Here is a 20,260-nt window from a genome sequence, read left to right as displayed (position 1 = left end):
AATCATCCCTGAAATGTTAAAGACTTATTTCAAAGATGAATCCACTTTTATACAAGTGGTATTTTCAAGATTTTCACTTTTTACCATGTGGAAAATTAAATAAGTTTTCCAGCGATATCAAATTCGTCCAAATCCGACACCCGGATGGAGAGTTAGAGATTTTTAGTGAGACAGTGTATCACCAAAGCCATCAACGCATCACAGAGCAGGCCAAAATGGAAATCATCAAAATTTAGTGGGCCTCTAAAATTATGGCGCATCGCGCCAAAGCTCAAATTTAAAAATTTTCCATTTTCCAGTGTCTCTGCGTGATACCATTGCATTGCGCCAAACTTCTAGGTCACAAACAAAGTGGTAACGCGATAAGCTCCGCGTTGCGCCATCAAGGAATTTCCCTATCATCAAATTCTAGTGACATGGCGTGATAGCGCCGCTTCGCACCATGGGTCCAAATCAGGAAATTTCATAGAATTTAAATATGCATCCAAGGGTTGAAAAGATCAATTTTTCACTCCTATATATACCCAATAACACGTGATTCATCCATATATCACCCAACATATATTGTTTCTCTCAAGTTTCTCACAAGAACAAGCTAGGATTTTCAATTGGGAATTTAAATCCAAGACCCAAATTCAAGAATTTTTTCATCAATTTTTGTAGAATCAAGAACTAAGGTATGCACAGTGTTCATTCATGGATTTCTTTTATCCATGAAGCTCAAGAATCCTCTTTTAAACTATGAATTGTAATGTTTATGTTGTTGGTTGATTTAAATCATGATAGTGTTGTTGTATGATTCCCAAGTTATGGTTTTATGTGTTGGTCTTGAAATTACGTTAGTATGTAAGATAAAATCGATGAATTGAGTGGTTTATCATGTGTAGTTTGATGAATACACCTATGCACTAAGTGTGAATGCAAGGTGCTTAATAATATTCCCCAATGAATGAATGATGATCAAGTACTTAGTTTCCATGTGTCAAGATTATGTCATGTCTTTTAAGTGATGCTATACCTATTTGATTAAGATGCTTCCCATGCTAAATCTATGCATTATGATTGCTTGATGTGATGATCGTAAGATTTGAAGCATGAAATTATGTCATGTTTATACGCATTACTGTCCATGTACAACATTATGATGATTATGTACTTTATGAAATTCCCAACTATGAAATTATGAATTGTTGATATTGTTCATGTGATCAAAAGTGTCAAGCCTTGTCAGTTTCATTCCACCGAGTCTTGGGGGTTCTTGTACCCAAAAATTTAGTTGTGTGCCTAGAGCCATATCATGTTTTCATGATAATCTTAGTCAATCCATGATCAGTAGAATTTAGTCAGTCTCATGACTCCGGAAAACTTAGTAAATTCAGTATCAGTCTAGTCTCTTCCAAAAATCTTAGTAATCTCAATAGCTCAGTAATCTCAGTGAACTCAGTGGTCTCAGTAACATCAGTAATCTCTGTGATCTTAGTAATCTCAGAAATATCCACGATATCAGTCAGTAATACAGAAATCTTAGTAATATTTCATCAGTAAACATAATTCAGTTAATTCAGTTCATCTCTGTAATCCATGTTCAGTGTCTATTCAGATGGGAGTAGGAATTAGCACTGAGTGAACCCAAGGATGGGAAAACACATTATCAGATGAGGGTGTGATTCTTAGAAGGCATCCTTGCATTCCAAAACTATGTAGCCAGCATATGTTGAGACATCAACCCTGTCAGATGAGGGTTGATAAGATGGATAAAAACTGTCATATAAGGGTCCTACCGTTTTCTTATGGAATACTACAAGATGAGGGTCACCCAAAGCTTATCTTAACTAGTGGCACTATATTGACACCCTTCCAATTGGGGTTACATATTGGACCCCAACTCAGCCATAATGGCGTACCAGGGACATGTCGGTTAGATAACTACTTTCCATAGTTTTATGCTATAGAATTAGGACTGTCAGACACATTTATTTAGTCTCAGTAATAAAACTCAAATAGTTCTTCAGATATCAGGACTGTTAGATACAGTCAACTCAGATACAGTACAAAACTCAGATAGTTCCATCAGATTCAGGACTGTCAGATACAGTAACTCATGTTATTAGTTATCTCAGTTATCGGTATGTCATGTTATCAGTATTCAGACTCAGTAATTATGTCATCACAAACTAAATTAATAGTATATTAATCATACGAAACTCATGTTATTAGTATTCAGACTCAGGACTATCAGATACAGTCAATTAGACTAGTTTTTCATAAATAGAACTATTAGAAATAGTCTTTCCTCTATCAATAAAATAACATCAGTCTCTCAGTATTCAGTAGACTTGGTCATTCAATATCCCAGTATTAGTACTCAGATATTAGTAAATCCATGTAATCAGAATTTATGAGTCAGCGTTATCATGATCTCAGTTACAGTTATGTATTCATACATGTATTCTAATGTTCATGTTATTCAGTTAGTTAGTATTATTAATGCATATGAACCCTTTGCATTCAGCCTACCTCACTTTTATACTAGTACATTCAAAGTACTGACGCATTTGCGCAATGGTGTTTTATACCATAGGTTTAGAAGCACCAGCTCTCGAGCATCCTTAGTAGATCAGACATTCAGCAGCCAGACTAGTAATGAGTCCTCATCAGTCGAGGATAGCATGATTATTTTATTACTTTATTATTTCAGTAGTTCGGAGTTAGTTGGGTTCATGTCCCATCAACTCCATAGTTTTCAGACATTTTAGAGGCATTTAGACTAGAGTGTTTTCAGACTACAGTATGTTTTCAGATGATTTTATTTCAGTTTTGGGTATTGTTATACCCCATTACAGACATTGTTCTATATTTAGTATTAGTTCAGATTTGAACCTTATGGCCTCACAGCTTATATTTTTCATATTTACAGTATATTATTCAGTGCTCAGTTACAGATATTAGTCATGGGTTAGCTTGTGGTCCTTCGGGGTCATGAGCACCATATAGCATTCTGGGTACCATATTTGTGGTGTTACACCAGTACATTCAAAGTACTGACCGTATACTTTTCCTTATGTTGTCTTATAACATAGGTTCAGATGCACAGTTTCCTGTCTACTCTTAGACAACTCACCGATAAACAGCGGCAGTAGTGGTGAGTCCTTATCCATCGAGTACATAATTTGCTTATTTTTATTACTTCAGTACCTTCTTATGTTAAGTCAGTTAGAGTTAGTTGGGGATCTTTCCCATCAACTCCTCATGCTTCTAAGAGGCTTTCAGACAATCACTTAGATAGTTATTTAGTTCTTTCAGTATTACCAGTTACTCAGACAATTGGTTTGATTTCTAGTATTTTATCACATATTTCAGACATGTTTTGATACATAATTCAGTATTTAGATTCTTAGTATCTTTCTAGTTTTTCTTCCACACATGTGTTATACTACTATTTTACTCAGTTCTCATAGCAGGTACCAGCTCATGGGATAGCTTGTGGTCACATGTGGATGTAAGCACCGTTGTCGCGACTAGGGGGTAGCCTCAGGTCATGACTCTAAGATAGAAAACAAAGATGCTAAGGAAATCACCATTTCCTTTAACAAAGTCAGAAAACAAAGATGTTAAGGAATATACATATCTCAATCATGATTATCTGGAAAAGGAAACAAGAATGAATACTTGGACTTCATATCCTCCTCGACTTCCCAAGTAGCTTCCTCAAACCTTTTCTTCGTCCAAAGAACCTTTACCAAAGCCACGTCCTTTGTCCACAACCGATGGACTTGTTGATCCAAAATCTCAACCGGGACCTTCTTGAAAGATAAGGAATCCAAAATACCCAACTTTTCTAAAGGATCACCTACGAACTTACTCAACATTTAAACATGAAAAAATGGATGAATGGAACTCAAGCTGGAAGGCAACTCTAATTCATATGCAACATTACCAACCCTCTTTAAAACTAAGTACAGGTCAACATAACGAGGACTGAGCTTCCCCTTCTTCCCAAACCACATCACTCCCTTTATGGGAGATACCTTGGGAACACCCAATCACTAATACTGAACTCCAACTTTTATTTCCTCACATCTGTAGGAATTTTGGTGACATTGGGCATTCTTAAGTCTATCCTAAATCACCTTCACCTTCTTCATGACTTGGTGAACCAAATTAGGAAAAACAACTTATTTCACGAACCTCAAACCACCCAATAGGAGATCTACACCTCCTACTATATAAGGCCTCAAACAGAGCTATACCAATGCTAGAGTGATATTATTGTAGGTAAATTCTATGAGAGAAAAGTGGTCAACCCAACTACCACTAAAATCAAATACATAAGCCCAAAAATATCTTTCAAGACCTAAATTGTCCTTTCCGCTTGCCCATCCATCTGCGGGTGGAAAGTTGTACTAAGGGCTACCTTAGTCCCTAAACCTCCCTGGAACGACCTCTAAAAGTGAGATGAGAACTGGGTACCCTGGTCAGATATGATAGAGATTGGATTACCATGCAAGTTCACGATTTCCTCCGTTAACAACTTGGCATAATCCCATAAGAGAAATTAGTCCTCACTAGAAAGAAATGAGCAAACTTAGTCATCCTATCAACGATGACCCAAATTGAATCAAACTATTGCAGAGACCATGGAAGACTGGTAACAAAATTCATATTAATTATCTCTCATTTCCGCATGAGCAGTTCAATCTCTTAAGTCAACCCACTGGGTCTCAAGTGTTTCACCTTCACTTGCTGACATACTATGCACTTAGCTGCAAAATTGGCTACATCCTTCTTCATATTACTCCATCAATAAATTTCCTTAAGATCATGATACATTTTCATCAAACCAGGATGGATAGTATAATGTGACTCATGAGCTTTATCCAAAAGTCTTTATCGCAATCCATTGTCATACCCTAGTTTTACCTAAGGTCAAAACGAGCACGACATTATCGACTTAAAAAGAATTAATTTTTTATAGAGTCGCCACCTAATTTTTAAGGAAAAATAGAAAACCTATTTATTTTTTTAACAATTATGACTTTATTCAATTTGAAAAACCATTTTAGATTCCAAGTAAGTGTTCAAATTTTTTCGAAGGGAACGAATTAGGTACATTTCAGAATCTACAAATATGATTTTCAGCCAGACTTAGGTTTATTAAAAGATGAAGAAAAAAATTTGATTTTTATAAATATAAATATAAAATACGTTTTAAAATAATATACATTTAAAGTGTGTATAAATTACATATGTTATCATAAAAATGTGAACATAATAGTATGTAAAGACATGTAACCAAAGTATATAAGAATATGTTTGAAAAATCAAAAGGAATTCATAAAAGAAAGTACTTTTAATTTTTTTTATTCAATACGTAAATTAATTTGATTCTTTTTTGTATAAATATAAACAGACTAAGATTACCTAAACGTGTGCTGAAATTTGTATTAATAAAGAACATCCCCGCCCAACGCTCCAAAAAATAAAATTTTGTTATGATAATATTTGTACAAGTATAAAAATATAAAAATACAACCACAAAATTTAAGGTCTTCTTTGTATGTCATTCCCGATGAGTATTCTCAACAACCTGTATAAACACTTGCAATAACAATGTTAGTAACAAATAAATAATAACAAAATAAATTGTAAAGATATGTGTGCATATATGTATTTAAAAATATTATTTTTGTTAAAAAGTGGGCTCGGATGAAGTTATAAAAAAAATTAAAAGATTTCATCATTTCCTGAAATATTTATTTTATTACGTAAATTTAATGGTTTACGATGTTTGAAAGAAAAAGCTAGGTGTTCTCGGACAAAGATTGGAAAAGAATTTGGAGGTAGGCAGGCTAGGCACTAATGTTATTAGAAATTTGCGCTCTGGAAGACTTTTGGAGAGCGTCTTTGAACTATTTTTGAAATTGTCCCAGTTGAATTCTAGAGAAATTATTCTAAAATAGTGAAGAGACCGAACCCTAATGCAGGGTTTCCTACGTATCTTGTCAGGACAAGAATCAAGACAAAACTTAGTTCAAACCTATGCACAGTTATCGACAATATTGCTAAGGTGCATCTTTTAATTGATCCGCCATGCAAAACAAAAGTTGGATTATACCTTCCTACTAAAGTAAAATCAATTTAGAGAAAATAATTAATTTATATGCATAATCACTTTTCAAATATTCGCAGAGACTATGATAACGTTCCATTTGGGTCATGAACCCTTTAGACGTTTGAATAAAGATGACTAATGTTGCATGTACCTAAAATGATGTTGGTTTAGTTCTATTCTATGAAGAGTGGGTTTGCTAGACTTATGGTTCCCAAGCGGACTACTCTAGCGAGAAGGCTACACGGGCACACAAAAAAAAATCCAGACAGGCCGCCCATACGCCAACTCTCCTAAAATTTAGGATTTTAAAAGAAATTTGTGGGTGTACAAAACAAACCTCACTTCCATATGTGATGTGTCATCTTTTCCCAATTGGAATAAATATGAACAGTATCACAATTTATATAAAGAAACAAAAAAATAAATAAGCTATACAAATCAAATAACAATTTATACCACACAAAGAAGATGAATCCAGACAATTAGAAAGAAATAAATAATAATGCAGAAAAATATAAATATTTTCCTAAATCTGTAAAGGTGAGAATCTTTCATCCCCAGCAGAGTCTCCATTCTGTCATACCCTATTTTTATCTAAGGTCAAAATGAGCACGACATTATGGACTCAGAAATAATTAATTTTGTACACAGTTGCCACCTAATTTTTAAGAAAAAATAGGAAACCTATTTATTGTTTAATAATTATGACTTTATTTAATATGCAAAAGCATTTTAGATTCCAAGTAAGTGTTCAAATTATTCTTAAGGGAAGGTATTAGGCACCCTTCAGAATCCATAAATATGGTTCCCGGCCAGACTTAAGTTTATTAAAAGATGAAGAGAAAAAAATCAACGTTTTTACATATAAATATAAAATGCATTTTAAAATAATATACATTTAAAGTGTGTATAAATTCTATACTTTATCATACAAATATGAACGTAAAAGTATGTAAAGGCATGTAACCAAAGTACATAAGAATATGTTTGAAAAATGAAAAAGGAATTCATAAAAGAAAGTATTTTTAATTTTATTTGATTAAATACCTAAATTGTAACACCTCGATAATTTCTAATATTTATTTTAATATTTAGAAGAGTATAACTCTTAATCTATGAAGTATTACATAAAATACTTTTTATGTAGAATTATAGTACTTTTATATTAACGGAGCTTTCATAATAAGTAAATTAAATTAGTGGGCCCAATCAATTTTTGTTAATTATAAAAAGGTGGTATAAGTCATTATTATCTTAGAAAAAAAGAAGGAAAGTTAAGAAGTTTAAAAAAAAGAAGAGATTAAATTAAAAAAAAGGGCTAGTGCTCTTATTTTTTTTTGGGAAAAAAATAGAGGAGCGTACAACTAGTACCTTCTAGCTCTTAATGAATATTTTTCTTCATCCTTGTTCTTTTCTACTTTCTTGTAATTAGTATTGAGAGGTTTTGGCTTGGAAACTTTCTTCAATTGTCAAGAATCGAGCAACATCAGTAGCAGTTTATATTTTCTTCCTTTAATGGTACCATGAGAAATTGGGAATTTACTTTGATTAGGTAAGTTTCTCCACCCTCTACTTGAATATTATTATAGAAAACATGTTTGAAGTATAGAAGGAAGTAGTAATTACCATTTGATTGAATTTCATATTAGTTCTTGAAGTGGATTTTATAATTAGGGTTCTTGAAAGGGGAAAAAGGAGAAAAATTAAAGTTGTGATAAAAATAAACTTTTAGGTATTTCTATTGTTAGGGGAATATTTAATATCGATATTTTAAAAGAAATTTGCTTGATTTTGAGCGTAAGGAAAGAGTATTGAAACAAGTTGTAAGATGAACATTTGGATTATTGATGAATATACTTGTGTATTGTATATGTAGTTTCTTATGTTGGAGTAATTGCTCAATGTTTGGGGTGGTTGAATTTATTGGTTGGTTGGTTGCAAAAGAAGAGCCCTAGGATGTTGAGTTGTTTGAAACTCATGATCCAATCGTTAGCTAGAAGGCATCAAAGGTATGTAAAGCTAAACCCTCTTCCGCCGTTAATGCATAACCCAGAGTTATTTATTTCTCTTAGAAAAGTCGATATAGTCTACTTAATATACATCAACCAATCTTCCATGTTCTATACTGATGCCTAATGTCTCCACAATATTCACGTTCCCTTCTCATCTTAAATTACTTGTCTTCATCCTTCACATGTCTATTTATTAAAGTCATAGTTTGTTTTACTCTTGTCAAGTCAAGTATCCATAAAGCGGCATATGATTGTATTGTTGTAGGCATTCTTATAATTCATATGATATCTATCACAGGTTATAAGTTTAGAGTAAATAGTCATAGTATAGTTGCACTTGTATATTGAATCACATAGCAAGATATAAAGAAATAACATTTGAACAACTTGATACTAGTAAATGAATTAGTATATATGGAAAGCACTACTTTAATGACTGAATAGTATTTATCACGATAAACTTGCATAGGCATAAAAAGGACTGCCTGATAAGGTTAAAAATGGGAGGGTACATAGGTTTGGCTTGTCATATCACTCGACGTGATTCTATGCATAGGACTAAGACCAGACCACTATAGTGATCCCAAATATTATGGCGTACCTCCCTTGTGGCATCATTTGTATTTGGAGTCAGGTGGGATGCCCCTGACTTGAGCCAACATATGACACATATGGCCTACGGGCAGACCCTTATAGTGAGCCCCTAAGGAGGGGCGTACCCTATAGCAGACTACGATCCAGAAACAGAAGTGTACATACACATGAGGCAACATTGCCATAAATTTGATACAGAACGCCTTCTATAGGACATTTATGATCATTTGTATTTGATGTAGGCATAAGACATCACCTAAGCAAATTGATAGTTGTCTCATAATGAAGAATATCATTGAGAAAATATGTATAAAATAATAAAATTGCCCACATAAGTCATACTACTATTTCTGATAATATCGATCCATAATTTCTCATTCATAGAGTTGAGTTAAGATAAACCAGCTAGACTAGTATATTATCCACCTTTTCATATTGTATATTAATTATTCGCATGCTCAAGAGTTCTTCATTTTGATATCTAATACATACGAGCATTCATGCTTGATACTTGTTATTTTGTCTGCTTTACATGCCAGTACATATTTTATATGTACTGACATCCCTTCATTTGGGATGCTATATTTCTGCAGTACAGAATCAGATATACCAATAAGTAGACTTCCATACTAGGCACTCGTCCTATGTTCTTCAATGCGATTGGTGAGCTTCTATCTCATCTGGAGCTAATATACGTCTTATAGTTTTTAGTCGTTTTTGTAGTTATATTTTGGATGTGTTAGGAGTTTCATTCCAACTATTCTCCATTGTACGGTTACAGATTCTATTAAAGACTTCGTAGACAATACTAAATTACCTTATGTGGTTATAGTTTCAGTTGTCTATATTAGTTGTGTTCAATGGCCTAGAATTATGCATTTACATAGGCCCTATAATTATTTGGGAATTGTAAATCTTCTACGTAGAATATATGTCAGTTGTACAGCGTAGGACGGTATTTGTCCGCCCTGTCTAGACTTAAAGGCGTGACATAAATTAATTTGATTCTTTTTTGTATAAATATTAATGGCCTAAGTTTGCCTAAACGTGTGCTGAAGTTTGTATAAATAAGGAGCATCCCCGCCCAACGCCCAAAAAATAAAATTTTGTTATGATAATGTAATACCCCGGGAAATTTTTCATTGAAATTTTGTGCGTAAACATGTTGGGTTCTATCTTCTAGAATGAATTATAAATTTTCCATGTAGAATGTCTTAGATTATGACCCACAATTGCGTAGAGTATCGAATAAGATTTCCAACAATATGTGGATCATCCAAAATGGACACCCGAGCGACAAGTTATGAACATTCTGATCGAACTGTGAATAAAAGTGAACAGTAAAACGTGCAGGAAAAAGTACTGAGGCCTGGCGTATTTTTGCTCCAACTTTAAACGATCATAACTCCTTGTACATAATGATTTGGGTGATCTAATAAATATTAATGAAAATCTCTGCGAGTCCTCTTTCAAATGAAATTGGTTTCATCCAATTTGTCTATCGGTTAAAAAAGTTATGGTCGATCTACTTCAGCCTACCAAAAGTGAATTTTTAGGTCAACTTCAAACGATCATAAATCCTCGTACACAATGATCTGGGTGAGATACTATATATTAATGGAAAGATATGAGAGTCCTCTTTTTAATGAAATTGGTTTATCCAGTTTGGATATCGGAGTAAAACATTATGGTTGATCTACTTCAGACTATCAAAACAGTCCACCAAAGGACAGATTCGAAATTTTTTTTTATTTTTCAGGGCATTTTGGTCATTCCCCCTCACCCAAAATCCATCCGAACCCTATATTAAAGCCTATTAGAAGCATTATATGTTATATTTCATCAAATTCCCACAAAAAGAAAACCATAAGCTCCTACATCCAACTTCAAGAACTTCCAAAGTTCACCATTAATTCTGCAAATTTATTTAAGATTCCAAGTTCCTAGTTCAAGAACTCCAAGAACCATCATTCAAAGGAACGATTAATATCTCAAAAATAAGTATCGATTTAAAGTTCATCATTCAAGGTATGTGGGGTTTTTCAACAAGAACTCTCTTTCGTTCTGGTGCCGAAAAGTAATTTTCTTTACAAAGCCATGATTTTTAGTTGATTTTTATGAATTTGAAGTATGAACCCATATATTATAATGATTATTATGAAATCTTGATGTTTATGATTTTGAAAGATGAATTTACATGTGTGAAGATATAAAGCATGAATCTTGAACGATATTTATTAAGATTTTGATATTTGGGTCGTGAATCCCCATTGGAAATTGTGTTTTTTTAGAAAGTGTGTGTTATAAGCACGTTGATATTAAATATTTGAGATATTTTGAATGATTTGACCTTTTGGTCTTAATGAAGTTATTTTGAACTCGAGTGTGAAAGAAATCCACAACGTGGTTGATTTTGATAGATGGGAAGCATGATGGCTCCTGATGTATATTTATATATTACTAAAATTGTTTTGTTGTGGATTGTCTTTGAAATGATCTGAGCTAAGTCCAGGAGAAATATTTAGCACCGAGTAGGAGGTATAAAGCGACCTTACTTCCCTAGAACTATGTGCCCCCATAGGAGTAAGCCTGAGGCTGATTTATATATTGATCACTAGTTTGTATGGATTTGATATCGATAGTCCTACTCCGATGTCAAGGATAGGACGGCTCTCCCCAACGTGGATTTTACATTGAACTCCATATAGCTCACATGATTTATTTTGGTTATAAGATCTCCCAGTATCTGTGTGTTTTCTTGTGTCTATGGTGAATGGTGAAGTGATTTTAAATTAGAATTGTGAAAGTTATTCTTTCAAAAGATTTAAATGATATTTACATTATGAGAATTGATATTCTTGATGAACTAAAAGTGATTAACAAATTATATGATGACTCACATGTGTTATTGTACTTATTTTATCCTCTCATAATTATGATGATTTTCTTTGGGCTAAGTGAGTCTTTCATACATCCTGCATATTTCTTATAAATATTTATGATGATGATGTTTATACAACTGCATACACTCCCATATACTCGGTTTCTTTCCATGGTACTGACCCACATCTTCGGATGTGGTCTATATTTTCTTAGAATGTAGGTTTAGGTGCTCAGTTCCAGGTTCGATAGTGATTCTTCGGGCATGCTATTCTACATCCTCTTTTGTGGCGAGTCCTTCTATTCTGAGGATGTGATGTCTGATATTGGTTTCACAGAATTGTTTACATTTGATAACTGAGTATGAGTCAGTTGGGACATGTCTCAATGGCTCACTAGTTTTATTGATTTCCTTAGAGGCTTGTCAGACTAGTATAGATATTGGGAGTTTACTAATAAGTCGTATTTTGTTATCTTTCTGAAATTTTTTTATTCTTGGATGATGATTACTCTATTGATATTTGAGGGTTATTTACAGAAACCCCTTTGATTTTTGTTAAACAGAATGTAAATGGATCAAAGGGTTAGCTTGGGGCTACTCGTAGCCTCAAGCACCGTATGACACTTTGGGACCTATTTTTTGGGATGTTACAAACTTGGTATTAGAGCGTAAGGTTTTAGGGTTTCCGAGGGAGTCTGACAAGCCACGCTAAGTAGAGTCTTGATCATCGGTATATAGTGCCCCACATCTATGAGCAAGAGGCTATAAGACATTTTAGGAAAAAGTGTGATTCTTTCTTTAGAAGTCTATCATGCTCAAAGTGTCTCTCTCTGCTATTTATTCGTGCTATCCTCCTTAAAAAATATGCCTCCACGTCGAGCGAGAAGAAATAATGATGGTCAGCAACCTCAACCCGCTGACCTATTGAATGAAAACATATCTCATGCTGAATTTCGAGCAGCCTTTCAGGTGCTAGCCGAAGTTGTTACTGCAAATATTCAGGCCAACCCAGCCCCAGCTCCACAGCAGCTGGGAGGTAATTCAGCTACTGCCAGGATCCATGACTTCATGCGGATGAATCCATCGGAATTCTATGGGTCCAAGTCTGATGAGGATCCACTGTTATTTTTAGAGAATGTGCAGAAGATTAATCAGGTGATGCAGGTATCTAAGGAACATAGTGTGGAGTTGGCTGCGTATAGGTTGAAAGACCTTGCTTATGATTGGGTTGTTGCTTACAGGAAACGTAAAGGTGAGGGAGTTGTACCTACAACTTGGCAAGAGTCCCAGGATGCATTCCTAGATAAGTTTTTCCCTTTGGAGATGAGGGAGGTGAAGGTGGAAGAGTTTACGAAACTGCGACAGGGCTCTATGACTGTTAGGGAGTACTGTCTAAAGTTCAATCAGTTGGCCAAGTATGCTCCTGACTTAGTGGCTGATAATCAAGCTAGTATGAGTAAGTTTGTGATTAGAGTGTCTAGTTATGTGGTTAAGGAGTGTAGGTATACTATGCTGAATAGTGTGATGAATCTTTCTAGGCTGATGACTCATGCCCAACAGATTGAGGCAGACATGATTGAGGAAAGAGATAGAATGAGAGGGAATAAGAGAGCTAGGTCTGAGTAGCATAGATAAGGTCAGACTAGATAGCAGGGAGGGAGTCACCCTTAGTATCAGAATCATTTGTCTATGCCAGCACCATTATCTGCTAGTGCTCTCTTGCCTAGAGGTAGGCAGGAGTAAGGTAGCAGGTCATATGCACCCAGGTCCCAATACAGTGCTGGCAGTAAGACAAATCATCCCCTATGTCCTAAGTATGGTAGGGCTCATTTGGGTGAGTGTTGGGGTGAGAAGAGGGGTTGTTTTCGATGTGGTGACATGGGTCACAGAGTTAGAGATTGTCCATAGGATGGACAAGGGCGTTGTGACTATCGCCCTCAGACCCAGACTCAGACTGTTAGTGCTCCAATTCCAGCAACCCGCCCAACCCCAGCTCAGAGCGCCTCTTCTAGCAATGCTGGCGAGCAGCACCCGAATAGATTCTATGATTTACCATTCCTCTAGGAACAGGAGGACTCTCCTGATGTTGTTACTGGTATGCTTCATATATTTCAGTATGATGTGTATGCTTTGTTGGATCCTGGATTCAGTTTCTTATATGTTACACCTTTGGTTGCTGTGAATTTTGAAATGAGTCCTGAGATTATTCCTAAACATATCCTAGTTTCTACCCTAGTAGATGATTTGATTGTTGCCCAAAAAGTGTATAAAAGTGTCCTATTACCGTTCTTTATAGAGTCTTGTTGGTTGATCTGATTGAGTTAGACATGGTAGATTTTGATATGATTCTGGGTATGGACTGGCTGTATTCTTCTTATGCCTCTATTGATTGTCGAACCCGAGTGGTTAAGTTTTAGTTTTTGGGTGCATCCGTGTTTGAGTGGTCTGGGAATTCGATGTCACCCAAGAGTCATTTTATCTCTTACCTCAAAGCTATAAAGATTATTTCTAAGGGGTGTATTTATCATTTCATTAGAGTCAAAGACACTAAGTCTGAGACTCTAACTCTCCAGTCTATTAACGTTGTCAATGAGTTTTCTAATGTCTTTCCAGATGATCTCCTAGGGATACTTCCTGATAGAGAGATAGAGTTTGGGATTGATCTTCTTCCCGATACTCAACCCATTTCTATTCCTCCTTACCGTATGGCCCTTGCAGAACTTAAGGAGTTAAAAAAGCAACTTAAAGATCTACTAGATAAGGTTTTCATAAGGCCCAGTGTTTCTCCTTGGGATGCCCCTATGTTGTTTGTGAGAAAGAAAGATGGCTCTTTACGTATATGCATTGATTACCGCCAATTGAATAAATTCACCATAAAATATAAGCACCCCCTTCCGAGAATAGATGATTTGTTTGACCAATTGCAAGGTGCAAGTTATTTCTCAACGATAGACCTTCGTTCTGGCAATCATCAACTCAAAGTTAGGGAGTGTGACATCTCGAAAACTGCTTTTCGAACTCGTTATGGCCATTTTGAGTTTCTTGTTATGTCTTTTGGGTTAACTAATGCCCTAAAAGCTTATATGGACCTTATGAATTGAGTGTTCAGACCATATCTAGATATGTTTGTCATAGTGTTCATCGATGATATACTGGTGTACTCCCGTAGTGAGGATGAACATTTTGATCATCTTCGAACTATCTTGCAAACCCTTAGAGATCACAAGTTGTTTGCCAAGTTCAGTAAGTGTGAGTTTTGGCTAAGGTCAGTTGCTTTTCTGGGTCATATCATTTCTTTCGAGGGTATTAGAGCTGATCCCCAAAAGACCAAAGCTGTTAGAAATTGGCCTAGACCTATTTCTCTAACTGATATTAAAAGTTTGTTGGGTTTAGCTAGCTATTACCACCGTTTTGTTGAGGTTTTCTCCTCTATAGCATCTCCTATGACTCGGTTGACCTAAAAGAAAGTGAAGTTCTTGTGGTAGGTTTTCTCCTCTATAGCATCTCCTATGACTCGATTGACCTAAAAGAAAGTGAAGTTCTTGTGGTTCGAATCTTGTGAGAAGATTTTTCAGGAGTTAAAGACTCGACTCACTTCAGCCCCTGTTTTGACTTTGCCTGATGGTGTTGATGGTTTTGTGGTGTACTGTGATGCTTCGAGAGTTGGGTTGGGTTACGTATTGATACAGAAGGGTAAGGAGATAGATTATGCTTCTAGATAGTTGAAACCCTATGAGAAAAATTACCCCACCCATGACCTTGAGTTGGCTGTTGTTGAGTTTGCTTTGAAAATATGGAGACACTATTTGTATGGTGTCTATGTTGATGTTTTCACTGATCATAAGAGTCTGCAGTATGTGTTTACCCAGAGAGAATTGAATCTTAGGTAGAGACGATGGTTAGAATTGTTAAAGGACTATGATATGAGTGTGTTGTACCATCCAGGTAAGGCCAATGTTGTGGCGGATGCCCTAAGTAGAGTGTCCATGGGTAGTGTTTCGCATGTGGTAGAAGGTAAGAAAGAGTTGGCTTGTGATGTACATCATTTGGCTAGATTGGGGGTTAGGTTGTTTGACTCTGCTAAAGGTAGTATAGGGTTTCAGAGTAGTTCCGAATCCTCCTTGGTTTCGGAAGTGAAGGAAAAACAATACTTAGACGCTAGTTTGGTCAGACTGAAGGAGTCAGTCAAGGACCAAAAAGTAGAGGTTTTCTCCCAAGGGGGAGATGGTGTGTTGAGATTGCAAGGTAGATTGTGTGTCCCAAATGTTGATGATCTGAGACAGAGGATTATGGCTGAAACAAATGGTGCGCGATATTCTATCCATCCTGGTGGCATCAAGATGTACTGAGTCTTGCGGGAAATCTATTGGTGGAGTGGAATGAAGAAAGATATAGCAGCGTTTGTAGCTAAGTGTGCAACATGCCAACAGGTTAAGGTTGAACACCAAAGACCTAGTGGTATGATGCAAGAGTTTAGTATTCCCACTTGGAAGTGGGAAGAGATAAATATGGACTTTGTGATTGGTTTACCTCCTTCCCGACGCCATCATGATTCCATTTGGGTTGTGGTGATAGGTTGACTAAGTCTGCTCATTTCTTGCCTGTTCATACTTAATATATTACTGAGGATTACGCTAGATTGTATATCCGAGAGCTAGTTAGACTGCATGGAGTTCCCTTGTCTATCATTTCGGATGGGGGTACTCAATTCACTTCGCAATTTTGGAAAGCTTTTTAGAAGGGTCTTGGTACCCAAGTGCTTTTGAGTTCTGCTTCTCATCTGTAGACCGATGGTCAGGCTGAGTGGACCATCTAGACCTTAGAGGATATGTTGAGAAATTGTGCACTTGACTTTAAGGAAAGTTGGGATGGTCACTTACCATTGATAGAGTTTGCTTACAATAACAGTTTCTACTCTAGTATTGGCATGGCTCCATTTGAAGCCTTATATGGGAGGAAGTATAGATCACCCATAGGTTGGTTCGAGGTGGGTGAAGCGGCTGTGAGTGGTCCTGATTTTGTATTTGAGCCTATGGAAAAAGTTAAGTTGATTAGGGAAAGGTTGAAAACTGCGCAGAGTCGTCAGAAGTCATATGCGGATGTTAGAAGGAGAGACCTTGAGTTTGAAGTTGGTGACCTAGTGTATCTGAAAATTTCACCCATGAGGGGGATGAAGAGATTCGGAAAGAAGGGGAAGCTTAGTCCTCATTATGTTGGTCCTTACAAAATTCTTAGCCGTGTTGGTAAGGTAGCTTATGAGGTCGAGTTGCTTCCGAGTTGTCCTCTGTTCATCCAATACTCCATGTCTCCATGCTTAGAAAGCATATTAGCGATACTGTGGTAGTGGATTCCTCTATGAGTGCTGATATTCAAGAAAATCTTTGTTTTGATGAGATTTCTATTGAGATTCTTTATTTTTGTGTCCGAAGACTAAGGAACAAAGAAGTTCCCTTGGTCAAGGTGTTGTGGCGAAACCAATTTGTTGAGGGTGCAACTTGTGAAGCTGAGGAGGATATACAATTCAAGTACCCGCACCTATTTTTTGCGAACTCCGATCAAGCCGAAGGTACTGTTCTTTCCTAAATCATGCACTTTTGATAAAAGTTGCAGTAGTTCAGCTGTTATTTATTATGTGTTCAGCTGTAGTTTCTTGAACTTATGCATTCTATGTTGGATTCGGAGTGAGAAACAATGTGGTGATGAGTCTAACGAATGGTTTCAGCTGTATGCTATATTCCCTATCTAATCTTGGCATATCTATCATCATTCGAGGATGAATGCTTCTAGGGGGTTAATGTAATACCCCGGAAAACTTTTCGTTGAACTTTTGTGCATAAATGTGTTGGGTTCGATCTTCTAGAATGAATTATAAATTTTTCGTGTGGAATGTCTTAGATTATGACCCACCATTGTGTAATGTATCAAATAAGATTTCCAACGATATGTGGATCATCCAAAACGGACACCCGAGCGACGAGTTATAACCATTTCGATCGAACTGTGAATAGTAGTAAACAATAAAACGTGCAGGAAAAAATCCTGAGGCCTGATGTATTTTTGCTCTAACTTGAAATGATCATAACTCCTTGTACATAATGATCTGGGTGATCTAATATATATAAACGGAAAGCTCTGTGAGTCCTCTTTCCATTGAAATTGGTTTCATCTAATTTGTCTATTGGACCAAAAAGTTATGGTCGATCTATTTCAGCCTACCAAAAGAGAATTTTTGGATCAATTTTAAACAATCATAACTCCTCGTACACAATGATATGGGTGAGATACTATATATCAACGGAAATATATGAGAGTTCTCTTTCTAATGAAATTAGTTTCATCCAATTTGGATATCGGAGTAAAACGTTATGGTTGATCTACTTCAGACTATCAAAACAGTCCACCAAAGGACAGATTCGATTATTTTTTTGATTTATAGGGGCGTTTTGGTCATGCCCCCTCACCCAAAATCCATCCAAATCCTATATTAAAGCCCATTAGAAGCATTATATGTTATATTTCATCAAATTTCCTAAAAAAGAAAACCCTAAGCTCCTACATCCAACTTCAAGAACCTCCAAAGTTCACCATTAATTCTGCAAATTTATTCAAGATTCCAAGTTCCTAGTTCAAGAACTCCAAGAACCATCATTCAAAGGCACGATTAACATCTCAAAAATGAGTATCGAGCTAAAGTTCATCATTCAATGTATGCGGGGTTTTTCAATAAGAACTCCCTTTCGTTCTTGTGCCCAAAAGTAATTTTATTTACAAAGGCATGATTTTTATTTGATTTTTACGAATTTGAAGCATGAACCCATATCTTATGATGAAATCTTGATGTTTATGATTTTGAAAGATGAATTTGCATGTGTGAAGATATAAAGCATGAATCTTGAATGATATTTATCATGATTTTGATATTTGGGTCTTGAATCCCCATTGGAAATTGTGTTTTTTTTAGAAAATGTGTGTTATAAGCACGTTGATGTTGAATATTTGAGATATTTTGAATGATTTGACCTTTTGGTCTTAATGGAGTTGTTTTGAACTCAAGTGTGAAAGAAATCCACAATGTGGTTTATTTTAATAGATGGGAAGCATGATGGCTCCCGATGTATATTTATATATTACTAAAATTGTTTTGTTGTGAATTGTCTTTGAAATGATCTTAGCTAAGTCCAGGAGAAATCTTTAGTACTGAGTGGGAGGTATAAAGCGACCTTACTTCCCTAGAACTACATGCCCCCGTAGGAGTGAGCCTGAGGCTGATTTATATAGTGATCACTAGTTTTTGTGGATTTGAAATCCATAGTCCTACTTTAATGGCAAGGATAGAACGGCTCTCCCCAACGTGGGTTGTACGTTGGACTCTATGTAGCTCACATAGTTTATGTCGGTTATAGGATATCCCAGTTTGTGTGTGTTTCCTTGGGTCTATGGTGAATGGTAAAGTGATTTGAAAGTGTAATTGTGGAAGTTATTCTTTCGAAAGATTTAAATGATATTTACATTATGAGAATTGATATTCTTGATGAATTAAAAGTGATTGACAAATTATATGATGACTCACATGTGTTATTGTACTTTTTTTATCCTCTCATGATTATGATGATTTTCTTCGGGCTATGTGAGTCTTTCATACATCCTGCCTATTTCTTATAAATATTTATGATGATGATGATGTTTATACAACTGCATACACCGCCATATACTTGGTTCCTTTCCATGGTACTGACCCACATCTTCGGATGTGGTCTGCATTTTCTCGGAATGTTGGTTCAGGTGCTCAGTTCCATGTTCGACAGTGACTCTTTGGGCAAGCTGTTCTACATCCTCTGTTGTGGTGAATCCTCATATTTAGAGGATGTGATGTCTGATGTTTGTTTCATGGAATTGTTTACATTTGATAACTGAGTATGAGTCAGTTGGGGCATGTGTCAATGGCTCGTTGGTTTTATTGATTTTCTTAGAGACTTGTCAGACTAATATAGATGTTGGGAGTTGACTAATAAGTCGTATTTTGTTATCTTTCTGAAATTCTTTTATCCTTCGATGATGATTACTCTGTTGATATTTGAGGGTTATTTACGAAAACCCCATTGATTTGTGTTGAACAGAATGAAAATGGCTCAAAGGGTTAGCTTGGGGCTACTCGTAGCCTCAAGCACCTTGTGATGCTCCGGGACCCATTTTCCGGGGCGTTACAGATAATATTTGTACAAGTATAAAAATATAAAAATACAACCACAAAATTTAAGGTCTTCTTTGAATGTCATTCTCGATAAGTATTCTCAATAACCTGTATAAACACTTATAATAATAATGTTAGTAACAAATAAATAATAATAAAATAAATTATAAAGGTATGTGTGCATATATGTATTTAAAAATATAATTTTTTTTAAAAAAGTGGGCTCGCTTAAAAATTTTATAAAGATTTCATCATTTCCCGAAATATTTATTTTATTATGTATTTATATACACAATATCCGTCTTTTTATTAGTGAAGACATCAATAATCGATGGAAAATTTCTTCATCGGCCAAGTGTTGGCCCTTGATATAAAATAGTAAATTTGAGAAAGTAAAGTCTGCGTTTTGTAATGGGATAACCTCGAAAATCTAACGGAAAGATAATATCATTGGCCATGATAGTGTAGTA

The 20,260-nt window shown here is 35.6% G+C and overlaps 1 long non-coding RNA gene across 1 annotated transcript; it reads left to right on the top strand.

Moving 5' to 3' along the window:
- Positions 1–7,535: 7,535 nt before the first annotated feature.
- On the top strand, positions 7,536–19,479 carry LOC107856917. The gene is made up of 3 exons (XR_001670736.2): positions 7,536–7,664; positions 7,989–8,121; positions 19,382–19,479. It is a non-coding gene; the product is annotated as an uncharacterized LOC107856917 (long non-coding RNA).
- Positions 19,480–20,260: the final 781 nt, after the last annotated feature.

Source organism: Capsicum annuum, chromosome 1, assembly GCF_002878395.1.
Source record: "Capsicum annuum cultivar UCD-10X-F1 chromosome 1, UCD10Xv1.1, whole genome shotgun sequence".
Classification (NCBI taxonomy): Eukaryota; Viridiplantae; Streptophyta; class Magnoliopsida; order Solanales; family Solanaceae; genus Capsicum; species Capsicum annuum.
The sequence above is the reverse complement of the archived record's forward strand: the minus strand, read 5'-3'. Positions and strand labels throughout refer to the sequence as shown.